This window comes from Rhipicephalus microplus, chromosome 1 (genome assembly GCF_043290135.1).
Source record: "Rhipicephalus microplus isolate Deutch F79 chromosome 1, USDA_Rmic, whole genome shotgun sequence".
Classification (NCBI taxonomy): Eukaryota; Metazoa; Arthropoda; class Arachnida; order Ixodida; family Ixodidae; genus Rhipicephalus; species Rhipicephalus microplus.
Genome location: NC_134700.1, coordinates 32,729,120 through 32,741,452, shown reverse-complemented (window position 1 = coordinate 32,741,452; position 12,333 = coordinate 32,729,120). Strand labels below are relative to the sequence as shown.

General features: G+C 43.5%; 1 long non-coding RNA gene across 1 annotated transcript; it reads left to right on the top strand.

Annotated features, from left to right (window-relative positions):
* Nucleotides 1-2,808: 2,808 nt before the first annotated feature.
* Nucleotides 2,809-10,807, top strand: LOC142767731 (uncharacterized). Its single transcript, XR_012885126.1, has 2 exons — nucleotides 2,809-3,768; nucleotides 10,261-10,807. It is a non-coding gene; the product is annotated as an uncharacterized LOC142767731 (long non-coding RNA).
* The last annotated feature ends 1,526 nt before the right edge of the window (nucleotides 10,808-12,333 follow it).

The window sequence follows — 12,333 nt, the reverse complement described above, 5'->3', positions numbered from 1 at the left end:
GCTCACGTAAGCGCTGGAGTTCTGAGTTAGGGTCATCAAAGAAGGTTACCGGCGGATGCCAAACGACATCCAACCGAGTTCTTGGTAGCCGCCCGTGTAGCAGAAGAGCTGGAGCCCTTTCCGTTATAGCATGTGGTGTGCGTCGGTAAACACCCAAGTACTCTGTTACCGCCTGGTGCAAGGGTCGCCGCTCAAGAACCATCACTTGAATGAAGCTTTTTAATACTCGGTTGACGCGCTCCACTTGGCAGTTTGCTTGTGGACAGTATACAGACGAATGTTTGACCTGGATGCCGTGATCCTGAAGAAATACCTCCAACTCCTGAGATGCAAACTGTGGACCGTTATCGCAAATAACCTCTTCTGAGTAGCCTTCGCGCGCGAACACAGCGACTAAGAAGCATATTATTGTGCTGGTTGTCGTCTCGCTACAGAATTGCACTTCGGGTCATTTGGAATAATTATCTACAAGCGCGATTGCATATCTGCGATCGTAGGGCGCCCTCTAAAATGGGCCTACAATATCCATGCCGAGTTTGAGCCACGGCTGCTCTGGAAAAGGGACCGGTTTCAAGGGTGTAGCTCGCACCTTGACGCTCTTGTCTGCTTCCTGGCATATGCTACACATCTGGATAGCTAGCTCGACTTTGCGGTCCATGCCCGGCCACCAATACTTTTCTCGCAGTCGCGCTTTTGTTCGCACAACTCAGGGATGCGACTCATGTGCTGCAGTGATTACCTGCTGCGTATGTGACGTGGGAACCATAAGCCGTTCATCACGCAAGATAAGATTGTCCACCACAGAAAGTTCGTCACGTACTTTGAAGAATGGCTGAAGCTCGGCCGACAACGATTTGTGTGCAGGCCATGACGATTGCACATAGATTTTGCTTTGTTGCAGTGCGCTATCTTGCAATCGGGACTGCTTAATCTGTTCTATGGTAATGCAGGAAAGAATTTAGAGAACTGATAAAACCTCGTCAAACAGCGTTTCTTCTTCCTGGAAAGACAACGCGGGCAGGCGTGAGTGTGCGTCCGCCACTTGGTTTTGCTACCCCTTGCGGTACTCGATGGTATAGTTGTACCGTAATAGGCGCCCTGTCCTTCGCGCTACCCGCAAGGGGCGCCTTCCTGTTCCTTGGGTTGAAAGCAATGCCACCAAGGCTTGATGATCAGTGAGCAACGTGAAGTGGCATCCCCACAAGTATACGTGCCACCGCTTGCACGCCCAAACACAGGCCAACGCTTCCCGTTCTCCTACCGAATATTTTGTCTCAGCGGGCGAAAGGGCTCGAGACGCGAAAGCGACAGTGTGCAGTTTATGTCCGTCCACCTGCCGTAGGACCGCTCCAACTCTACACTCCGATGCGTCCGTCGACACTGAGACTGGAAGAGATTCATCAAACATTCTCAGTATAAAGCTAGATGCGACCGCGTCTTTGGTCTTTCTGAAACTAGCGTCTATCTCATCAGACCAAACGAATCGCTGCCCCTTTCTTATCAGGACACGCATTGGTTCAACCCCGTCAGCGAAATCAGGAATAAACCTAGAATAATAGTTCAATCCGAGGAATGATCGAAGGCTGGCTGGATCCGTAGGCGCTGGAGTATCTCGGATGGAAGCAACCTTTTTTTTCAACGGCACAATACCGTTTGCGGTGATCCTGTGGCCCAAGAACGCAAGCTCCGGCGTATCGATGACGCATTTCGTGTTCAATTTCAGTTTTGCCTCTTCTATGCACCTCAGCACTGCCGTAAGATTCGCCATGTGCTCCTCTCTGTCCTTCCCAAACACAATGATGTTATTAATATAAAACAGGACACCACTGCAGCCCTGCAGAATTTTCGACATTATTCTCTGAAAAGCAGATGGTGCCGATGCGAGCCCAAAACACACTCGCTTAAAACGAAAGAGGCCGTCGTGTGTTATAAAAGCCGTTAAATTACGGCTATCGGGGTGAAGCATGACCTGATGGTACGCTGATGCCAGGTCAAGCTTGGAAAAGTGCGTTGCCCCCATTAAACTATGCAATAGCTCTTCTGTATCAGGGAGGGGAAAGCTATCTGCTACGGCGGCTTTGTTCACCTGTCGAAGATCTACACAAAGATGGATACCTCCATCTTTCTTTTCAACCACAACAATGGGGGACACCCACTCGGATGCCTCTATTTGTTCTATTACGTCCATTTTTTCCGAACGGCGCAGTTCTTTTGAGACTCGTGGCCGCAGTGAGAGCGGAAGGCGCCTGAGTTTTGAAGCAACTGGCTGAAGTGTCGACCGTGTTTTGACGCGATGAACAAAACCCTTTGCGATGCCAAGTCCTGGATCAAAAGTAGTACCGAACTCTTCGACTAATTCTGATGGAAGGTGAATGGACTCCTCCGCCTCTGTCATGACTGCGGTGTGCTTCGTTCGTGCGCTAGTACGCACCGCTGTCGTTTCAAGGCACTGTAGTGACGACCCATCAATCTGTAGACTGAGCGCCCTAATTGCATCAATACCCAAAAGCGAGGTGCCTTGTTCAACGACATAAAAAAGAAGCTTTGTTGTGCAGTTATTGTACGTGACATCAGCAAAGAAGCAACCGTATTCTGGAATGGGTTTCTTCGAATAGTTCAGTAGTCTAATTCAAGCAGCTGAAAGCTGCTCACCTTCAAAATGCTGTCTAAATAGGTCATGTGTCAAAATCGACATTGATGACCCTGAATCCACGAGGAAAGTTAACTTCGTTTACCCAACTGCTACCGATACGTAGATTGCGAGACGAGTGGATGTCGTCACGGCAAGAATGCTCAATACTTCTTCAGTTATCAAACTTTCGTCGTCTAGTTCACGAACAGGAGCGGCGTTTCTGTTGCAGACTGAGCGAAAACGACCCATAATACCGCAACCATGACACCGCTTATTTTTGGCGGGGCAGCGGAATGAAGATGCATTGTGCCGAGGTGAACCACAGCGGTAACACTGGCCTTGTTGGCTGCGTGACTACTTCGAGGGGTCGCTGGCAGAAGATGCGGGCGGAGTGGTGTTATCGTGAGCATTTATGCTCAGGACATCTGCAGCAGCGAATTCTTCGCAATCATTGGTTGCCTGCTCAAACTGCGTTGCTATTAGTACAGCTCGAGCGAACGAAAGAGAAGACCCTTCAAGCAGCAACCGCTCGCGCAAGTGCCGAGATAATACGTCCGCAACGAACTGGTCACGCAAGGAATCTTCCTGAGAAGCAAAAGAGCTCGTAGCAGAAAGCTCACGTAACGCGGTGATGTACTCATTGATTGCTTCACCGACTTGCTGCACGCACCTACCGAACCGGTGCCGTTCGACCACAACATTTGTTGTTGTCGTGAAGTATGCATGCAACGCTGCGACAGTGGTATCGTACGACGACGCTTCATACTGTGTCTGAGAAGTGTGCTTGACATCTCCCGAATCCGTATCAGTAGTAGACATGGCAGCAGAGGCGGCAGCGAAGCTCGAGGACTAAAACGCTACACATCTTTCACGCAGGGCTGTGGAATATTTCGTTCCGGCATCGTGCGGCGGTTTGGATGCGCTGATATCAGCCCAGCTATCTACATCTACTTCAAGAAAGGCCCTTCCACGTCAGCCCTCGTGTGATTGTGACGCTGCCTGGACCATCGACTTGCATTGGTTCCTCAACCCCGACGAAAAACTACAAATTGACTGAACAACGCCCCCGTCCTTCACATGGCAGCAGAGGCGGCAGCGAAGCTCGAGGACTAAAACGCTACACATCTTTCACGCAGGTTTGTGCCCAAATTCCTGCTTGTTTCTTGAATTTTCGCCTGTTTCGTGTTGCTGCTGCTGGTGCTGCCACAAGTGTTCTGTTGTCTGTATTGACTCATTGAGACATGGCGAAAAAGATAAGAGAACTTTTCGAGGAACTTAAGCGTGAATTACGGGCTGAATTTAAAGGCTTCAAGGAAGCACTTGAGCGAGACTTTCGCAATGAGCTGAGGGAAATTAAGTTCTCTGTAGCTTCCTTAAATACTGATTATGAAGAAGTAAAGGCTGAAAATGTAAAGCTCAAGGCGACCAACGCTATGCTAGAGGCCACGTGCGCTGATCTTGCTCAAAAGGTGAAAGATCATGAGAGTAGGCTGCTACACCTTGAGCAGTATTCTCGTAATGCAAATGTGGAGCTCAAAGGTATCCCGTACAACGCCACTGAAAACCTTATAGATACAGTGATCGAAATTGGCGAGAAAGTAGGTGTACCACTTGAGGAAGCCGATTTTGAGTCGGTGCACAGAGTACCAACCTCCAATCTAACAAAAAAGAACGTAGTAGTTCAGTTCGCACGGAGGCAGAAGAGGGACTGTTTCCTCGAGAATGCGCGTACTGCCCGGCTCAAGTGCTCTGACGTAGGCTTTGACTCGGAGGAGCCGTTCTTTGTTAACGAGCACCTATGCCCAGAGCTGAAACGTCTACTAGGTCAGGCTACTGCACGCAAACGCGAAACTGGTTGGAAATACGTTTGGGTGCAAAATGGCAAAATTTTCGCACGGCGCATGGACAACGCTCCAAAAATAAAGATTTCATGCAGTGGGGACGTTGCTAAAATGGTTAACCCATTATGAAAGCTGGAAAATAAGACCAATGTTTTAAGCTTTGAAGGAGCCCTTTGTGGTGCTATAGGGCATCTTATCATGCCGTTCATATGTGTTAAGGAGACACATGGTTGTATATGTTGCGATAGTCTACCCGGAGCAAAGGCCATATGCGCATGCGCTGTTCGCCACACATTTGTTCTCTTTCCAATATTTGTTACCTGCTTTTTTATTTTTTTTTGTCTTGTGTGCTTTAATTTTGGAAGTACTGGTTTGTAGTTGCCGCTTTTGCTATTTTCTGGATTGTTTGAGTTTATGCCTGTATCGCGACATGAGCTGGGAAACAACTTAGCTGCGTTTTTCTGCCCTTGTTGATGAAATCTGTCGGCACAGTGATATTTTTCGTCGTCTGTTTCTCATTTGGAAGTATATCACTACTTGTCTGCAAACTGACAGCACTTCTATGTTGACCCATAATAATCAGCAATGACTTTATCTTGTATTAGTCCAACCGCACTCAAGTCGGATATTGTTGAAAAGTGTAAATCACCATTAACATTTTTACATATGAACATGCAGTCGTTACGCCAAAAATATGATGACTTTTGCATTTTAATAAACGAGTTTGGGTTTTCCTTCTCGGTTATTATGCTGACTGAGACGTGGTACTCTGATCTTGATACCATACATTTAGACGGCTACAGTGCCGTTTCTTTGAATAGGAAATTGAAAAGGGGAGGCGGCGTATGCATGTTCACAAAACTGGGATTTACCTATGACCTCCTCGATGACTTTTCTTGGTCCACAACGGACATTGAGATAATTTGTATAAAATGCAACAATTTTGTATTTGCTGTCGTGTATAGGCCACCTGATGGTAACTTGAGCGAATTTTTTACGTTTCTAGAGGCTATTTTTTCGTTTGTAAACATAAACCAATACTCTTTAATTTTAGGAGGTGACCTAAACATAGATATGCTGACAAAAACTTCTATACAGGGCGAATTATCTGCGATTCTCGATTCCCATTTTTTGTTTAATGTAATAACCAGCCCCACACGTATCACTGCAACTAGTGAAACTCTTATCGACCTTTTTATTACTAACCTAGCAATTATTGACCTGTTCTCTGGTACCATTAATGTGACACTTAGCGACCACTTGCCTATCTATGTATTAACTGATACGTACAATACGGCAAAAGAATTCACTGTAAATATAATATATCAAGACATCAACGCGGTTACACTGTCGCAGTTCCGAGATGAACTCGCCAGAACAAGCTGGAACGCAGTTTTTGCGTGCTCTACGGCTGATACCGCATATGACCATTTCATAAAAATTTTTTCTTCGGTATATAAAAAACACTTTCCGTACAAAGAAATAACTAAGCCAAAACGCACACGTAAGCCTTGGGTAACGTTAAGTATATTGAAAATGATACGTACGAAAAACAGACTGTACCAGGTGTTCTTGAAAAATCGCGATTTGAATGCACTGAAAGCGTTTAGGGCCTACAGAAACTGTCTTTCAAAAACTTTAAGGCAAGCCAAACGCGACTATTACCATACTATTTTTAACGGTATCGTAGATGTCAAGCAAATGTGGAAAAAACTAAACACAATTATATCTTCAAGTAATAGGACGCCCGGTGTCGACGAAATTACAATTGATAATCATATATTTAAAGGAACAGCATTAGCCAATAAATTCAGTGGGTACTTTACTTCTTTGTCAGAAAGTACTTACGACGAAAATGCATTAGGTTACATGCCAACACCTATAGCCCCCTCAATATTTATTGACCCTACGGAGCAAACTGAAGTAAACAACGTTTTCATGAAACTTAAAAAAAGCAAAAGTGAGGACATTGACGGCATAAAAATGGAACCGGTTATCTTTGTTATTGATTTATTATCACCCTGCCTGACGCATATTTATAATATTGTTTTAAGCACAGGTATGTTCCCTAAGCGGATGAAAAATGCCAAAGTTGCAGGGCTTTATAAAGTTGGTGACAAAAATAAAATGAGTAATTACCGGCCAATATTGGTATTACCTATATTTTCAAAGGCTCTAGAAAAAATCATTTTCACTAGATTGTATAAATTTTTGGACTCGCATTCTGTGATTACAACAGCACAATATGGGTTCAGGTCTGGCGTATCGACGGAGACAGCGCTGTTGCATCAAAAAGAGTTGATACTGGGCAACATTGAAGCGAGAAAGCTAACATTAGGCGTATTCATAGACTTTACGAAGGCATTCGACAGAATTGATCACCAAACCTTGTTAGAAAAATTGTTTTATTACGGGATTAGAGGCATCGCGCTCGATCTAATAGAAAGCTACCTTAGTGATCGGTACCAGTGTGTGTCTATAAATAGGCAAACATCTATGCCCAAAAAAATTAAACGCGGTGTACCACAGGGAAGCATATTAGGACCTCTTCTATTTAACCTTTATATCAATGATATTGTAAATGTGGATCACTCAATAACGTACATTATTTATGCAGATGATACAAGCTTATTCTTTACGGGAACAAATATAGACGATTTGATAAAAGCAGCTAATAAAACGTTAGTCAATTTTTCGAAATGGTCCTGCAAAAATTTGTTACAGATCAACAGCTCTAAAACCAAGGCCGTTCTTTTCCGTGCGAAAGGAATAACATGTTCGTACACACAAAAACTGATGCTAAATAATTTCAATATCGAACTTTCAGAGACTGTCAAAACTTTGGGCGTCATCTTTCATCAACATATGTTCTGGAATTCTCACACTGAACAATTGTGTATTAAGCAATTGTGTATTAAGAACAATTGTGTATTAAGAACAATTGTGTATTGTGTATTAAGAACAATTGTGTATTAAACGACAGTGAAATCGTACTTGTTGACTCGGACGGCCTTCCCGTATCTTCCGAGATGTGTGCAGCACGCCTGAACGAAAATTTTGTCCGGAACTTTTCAGGGTCGTCCACTTCTGCTACCGTCTCTTTACCAGCACGCAACTATCCATCAACGTCTGTTATAGTGACTGAGGCCGATGGAATTGTAAAACTAATTGAATCGCTCAGAATATCCTCTGCTTTTGGTGTTGACAACATAAACGCAAGAATCCTTAAAGAAACTAAGCATGCCTCATCTATGTTCCTGTGTAAAATATTCCAACAGTCTTTGAATGAAGGTGTGGTGCCACGCGTTTGGAAAGAGGCAAAGGTGGTTCCGCTACACAAATCAGGAAACAAGCATTCTGTTACTAATTACCGACCTATTTCACTTACTTCTACACAATGCAAACTTTTGGAGCACATAATTTTCTCTTACTTGGTCAACTTTCTAGAATCAAAATCGTTCTTTAGCACGTCACAGCATGGATTTAGGAAGTCATTCTCATGTGAAACACAGTTGCTTTGTTTTACCCATTCGTTACATATTCTAGATCGGAGTTCACTGGTCGACTGCATCTTTTTAGACTTTTCGAAGGCTTTTGACAAGATTAATCATCACCTACTACTATATAAGCTTAGGACCCTTAATATTGATGGCGGCATTCTTGCTTGGATCGAGTTTTTCTTAATTAATCGCTCACAATTCGTTGTTGCTAACAACTACAGCTCACCCTCTTCTCCCGTTACTTCTGGTGTGCCCCAGGGTTCTGTTTTGGGCCCTTTACTATTCCTTATTTATATTAACGATTTACCCGATGTTGTAACTTCTTCGATTCACCTTTTCGCCGATGACTGCGTTGTTTACCGAGAAATCGCATCTAACTCTGACGCTAGTTCTTTGCAAAGTGACATTAATAATATTGCCAGCTGGTGTAGAACTTGGCACATGGACCTCAACACTAACAAATGTAAAGTTTTACGTATCTCACGAACTACCGGACCCCCTGTTAACTACATCTTAAATGACGTTGATCTAGAGTCTGTAACTTCGTATAAATACTTGGGGATTCATATAACATCTGACTTGAACTGGAAACATCATATTACCTATGTTATTAACAATAGCAACCGTATGCTAGGGTACCTACGACGCAACTTTAGCCGTGCCCCACAAGCCGTAAAACTAACCATGTATAAAACACTAGTTCGTCCAAAACTTGAATATGCATGCTCCATTTGGGATCCTTTTCAACTGAACTTGACTCACTCGCTTGAAATGGTACAGAATAACGCAGCACGCTTCATTCTATCTAACTACCATCACACTAGCAGTATTACGTCAATGAAACAGAGCCTTTCACTACAGTCACTTGAATCACGTCGCAAAGCATCTCGTCTCATACTTTTTCACAAGATAATCAATCATCCACTTTTGCAAGCTCAGTTCATTACCACTCCTGCCTATTGCTCAGCTCGTTTAGATCATCAACATAAGGTACACGTCATTAACTGCCGCACTAACACTTTTCATCATTCCTTCGTCCCACGCACATCCAACGACTGGAACCACCTTCCCTCAGACATGGTTTCCATTTCAAGTCACGACTTGTTCTCATCTACAGTACAGAATTACTTACGTGATGACACGTGAAGTGTATATTGTAAATATATATTTTTGTACTCTGTTTGCCCTATTCTGATGATACTTACACGTACATTCATTGTACTGCCTAACATCGAATTTTCATGTTTTGTAATTTTTATTATTTTGATGTTACTATGTTTGCTCTTGGTTATAGTTTTTTTTTCTGTACCCCACTCCCCTCTGTAAAGCTATGTGCGATTGAGGGTAAAATAAATGAAATGAAATGAAATGAAAAAAGCTAAGAAAAGCCCTTGGCGTGCTGAGAAGGTGTCAGTCGTTTCTACCGCTCCCCCAGAAACTTCTTATCTTTAATACGCTTTTTTGTTCTCATCTACGCTATTGTCAGTTGGTATGGGCTTCTGGAACTGAAACATCAAAACAAAAGTTGTATACACTTCAAAAAAGCGCTTTTCGGGCTGTTGAAAATATAGGTTACAGAGAACACACATCCCATTTATTTGTCAAGTTTAAAGTTTTAAAATTTTGTGTTGCATATGAACATAACTTGTTGTTGTTTTTGAGGTCTGAAATTCGAAAGAATTGCGCAAACCTGAGAGGCTTAGCACATTTACAGTCGAAAATTTTGTTGCGTCCGATGCGGAGTTCTGAACACTGGCACATCCCCCTACCGCGAACAAATTACGGACTCCAAATGCTAAAGCACTCTGTTCCCCATATACTAAATAAGTTCAAGCTCACAGAACAGCAATTTCGTCTCCTTTCAAGTAGTGATATATTAAACCTGTTTGTATAAGGAGCTATAAACCCAGAAAAATTACACCCAGTACTTGTAAATGCCTGAAATTTTAAGTGTACCCCTTTCTGTTATAGCGTCTTATTTTGGTTGCCTTTTTTCCCAAAAATTGTTTGTTCGTAAACACCCAAGTGTGCATCTATTCTGTACTTTATAAACAACCACTAGAATGTTATTTTCTTTTCTTTTTTCTTTCAATCATACGTGAGCACTGTATGGAGTTTGGTGTGCTATTGTTTCTGTTGCCTTGTACAAATGGGAGGTGGGGCTAGTCAAGCTGCTATAGCGCAGCTTTTTTCCTACTTTCCATGCCACAATTGTTTCTTGTTTGTGTAAATCACGGTGTATTGTTGTGGTGAAATAAATTTCAACTTTCAACTTTCAACTTTTTAGTTGGCTCACCTGGCTTTGCGTTGGCCGAAGAGTGAAGCGGTGGTGTGTGAAATATGCGCTGGCCTTCTACACCGAGGCTGTGGATTAAGAGAGCCTTGCGATGGTCCGGCGCACAGTCCAAAACACCAGATGCCAGCGGAAAATTCTCGAAGATGCGGAACCATTGCGGCCAGGCAACAGCAGGGCAGCCAGGCGTGGCAGGAATGGGGGCGGTGGTGCCAGTCCGGAAACACTCATGGTGCGGGAAACAGTCGGCCAAAATGACGAAAATCAGACCCCCTCCTAAACGAGCATCTTCGTCGCCAATGCAGTGGCGGCGTGTCCCGCCGGTGAATGAACGACTAGACAACTTGAGTACCCATCGGAACAAAAGCCCCTTTATTCCAACTTGCGCATGCTTATATACATAAACAACACTGGCGCCACCTGCGGCAGTGATCGTTGAACCGAAACCAAACAGACCAATATACAACAGCATCGGTACTAGAAATGCCAGAGGAGAGCTACTTGTAGAATTCGCAAAGCGCAATAAATCACGGATTTGGAATACCTTCTACCGAAAACGACGAAACCGCAAGTGGGCATTGAGGAGCCCTAACGGCGAAAATTAGAACGAAATAGACTTTTTAATGAGTGCACACCCAGGCATCGTGCAGGGTGTGGTAGTGGTTGGCAAGGTAGGATGCAGTGACCATAGAATAGTACGGTCTCGAATTCACCTAGACTTGAAGAAGCAACGACAGAAATTGATACGCAAGAAGCCAATCAATGAGCTGGCACTGAGAGGGAAAGTACAGGAATTCAGAGTCTCGCGTCAGAACAGGTATTCGCTCTTAGTGAGGAAACCAACCTTAGCGTAGATACAAAAAATGATAATCTGACGAGTATCATTACGGAGTGTGCAGTGGAAGTTGGAGGCAGTGTAGTTAGACAGGACACTGGAGAGCTTTCCAAGAAAACGAGGAATCTCATTAAGAAGCGTCAAATCTTGAAAGTATCAAGTACAACAGACAAAATAGAACTGGCAGAACTTTCGAAGTTGATTAATGGGCGTAAGGTATGCGATGCACGAAGGTATAACATGGAGAGAATTGAACATGCTCTGAAAAACGGAGGAAGCGTCAAAGCAGTGAACAAGAAACTTGGGATAAATAAAGATCGAATGTATGCACTAATGGACAAAGAAAAGGCAAAATATCTACCGACATGGATAGGATAGTAAAAACAGCGGAGGAGTTTTACAGAGATCTGTACAGTAGCCGGAACAACCATGACTTCAATACTATAAGAACTAGCAGTAAACCAGATGAAACCCCACCAGTAATGATAGAAGAACTCAGAAAAGCTTCGGAGAACATGAAAAGAGGCAAAGCTGCTGGTGAGGCTCGGGTAACATCAGATCTGCTGAAAGATGGAGGACAGATTGTGTTAGAAAAACTAGCCACCCTGTTTACGAAGTGTTTCCTGACGGGAAGCGTACCAGAGTCTTGGAAGATCACTAACATTATCTTAATACATAATAAAGGATATGACAATGGCTTGAAGAATTCAAGGCCGATCAGCTTGCTTTCTGTAGTATACAAGCTATTACAAAGGTAATTGTTAACAGAGTAAAGAAAACATTCGAATTCAATCAACCAAAGGAACAAGCAGGATTTCGATCAGGCTACTCAACAATCGACTACATTCATACTATCAATCAGGTAATAAAGAAATGCTCAGAATATAACCAACCACTATACATAGCCTTCAGAGATTACGAGAAGGCGTTTGATTCAGTAGAAATATTAGCCGTCATGCAGACACTGCGGAATCAGGGCGTTGATGAAGTATATATAAACATCCTGGAACAGGGGATCACTTGCTACCATAGTGCTTCATAAAGAAAGCAACAGAATACCAATCAAGAAGGGTGTAAGGGAGGGGGACACAATCTCTCCCAATGCTATTTACCGCGTGCTTACAGGAGGTTTTCAGAAGCCTAGAATGGGAACAGTTAGGGTTAATGGAGAGTACCTTAGTAACGTGCACTTCGACAATGACATTACATTGCTGTGTAGCTCAGGGGACGAA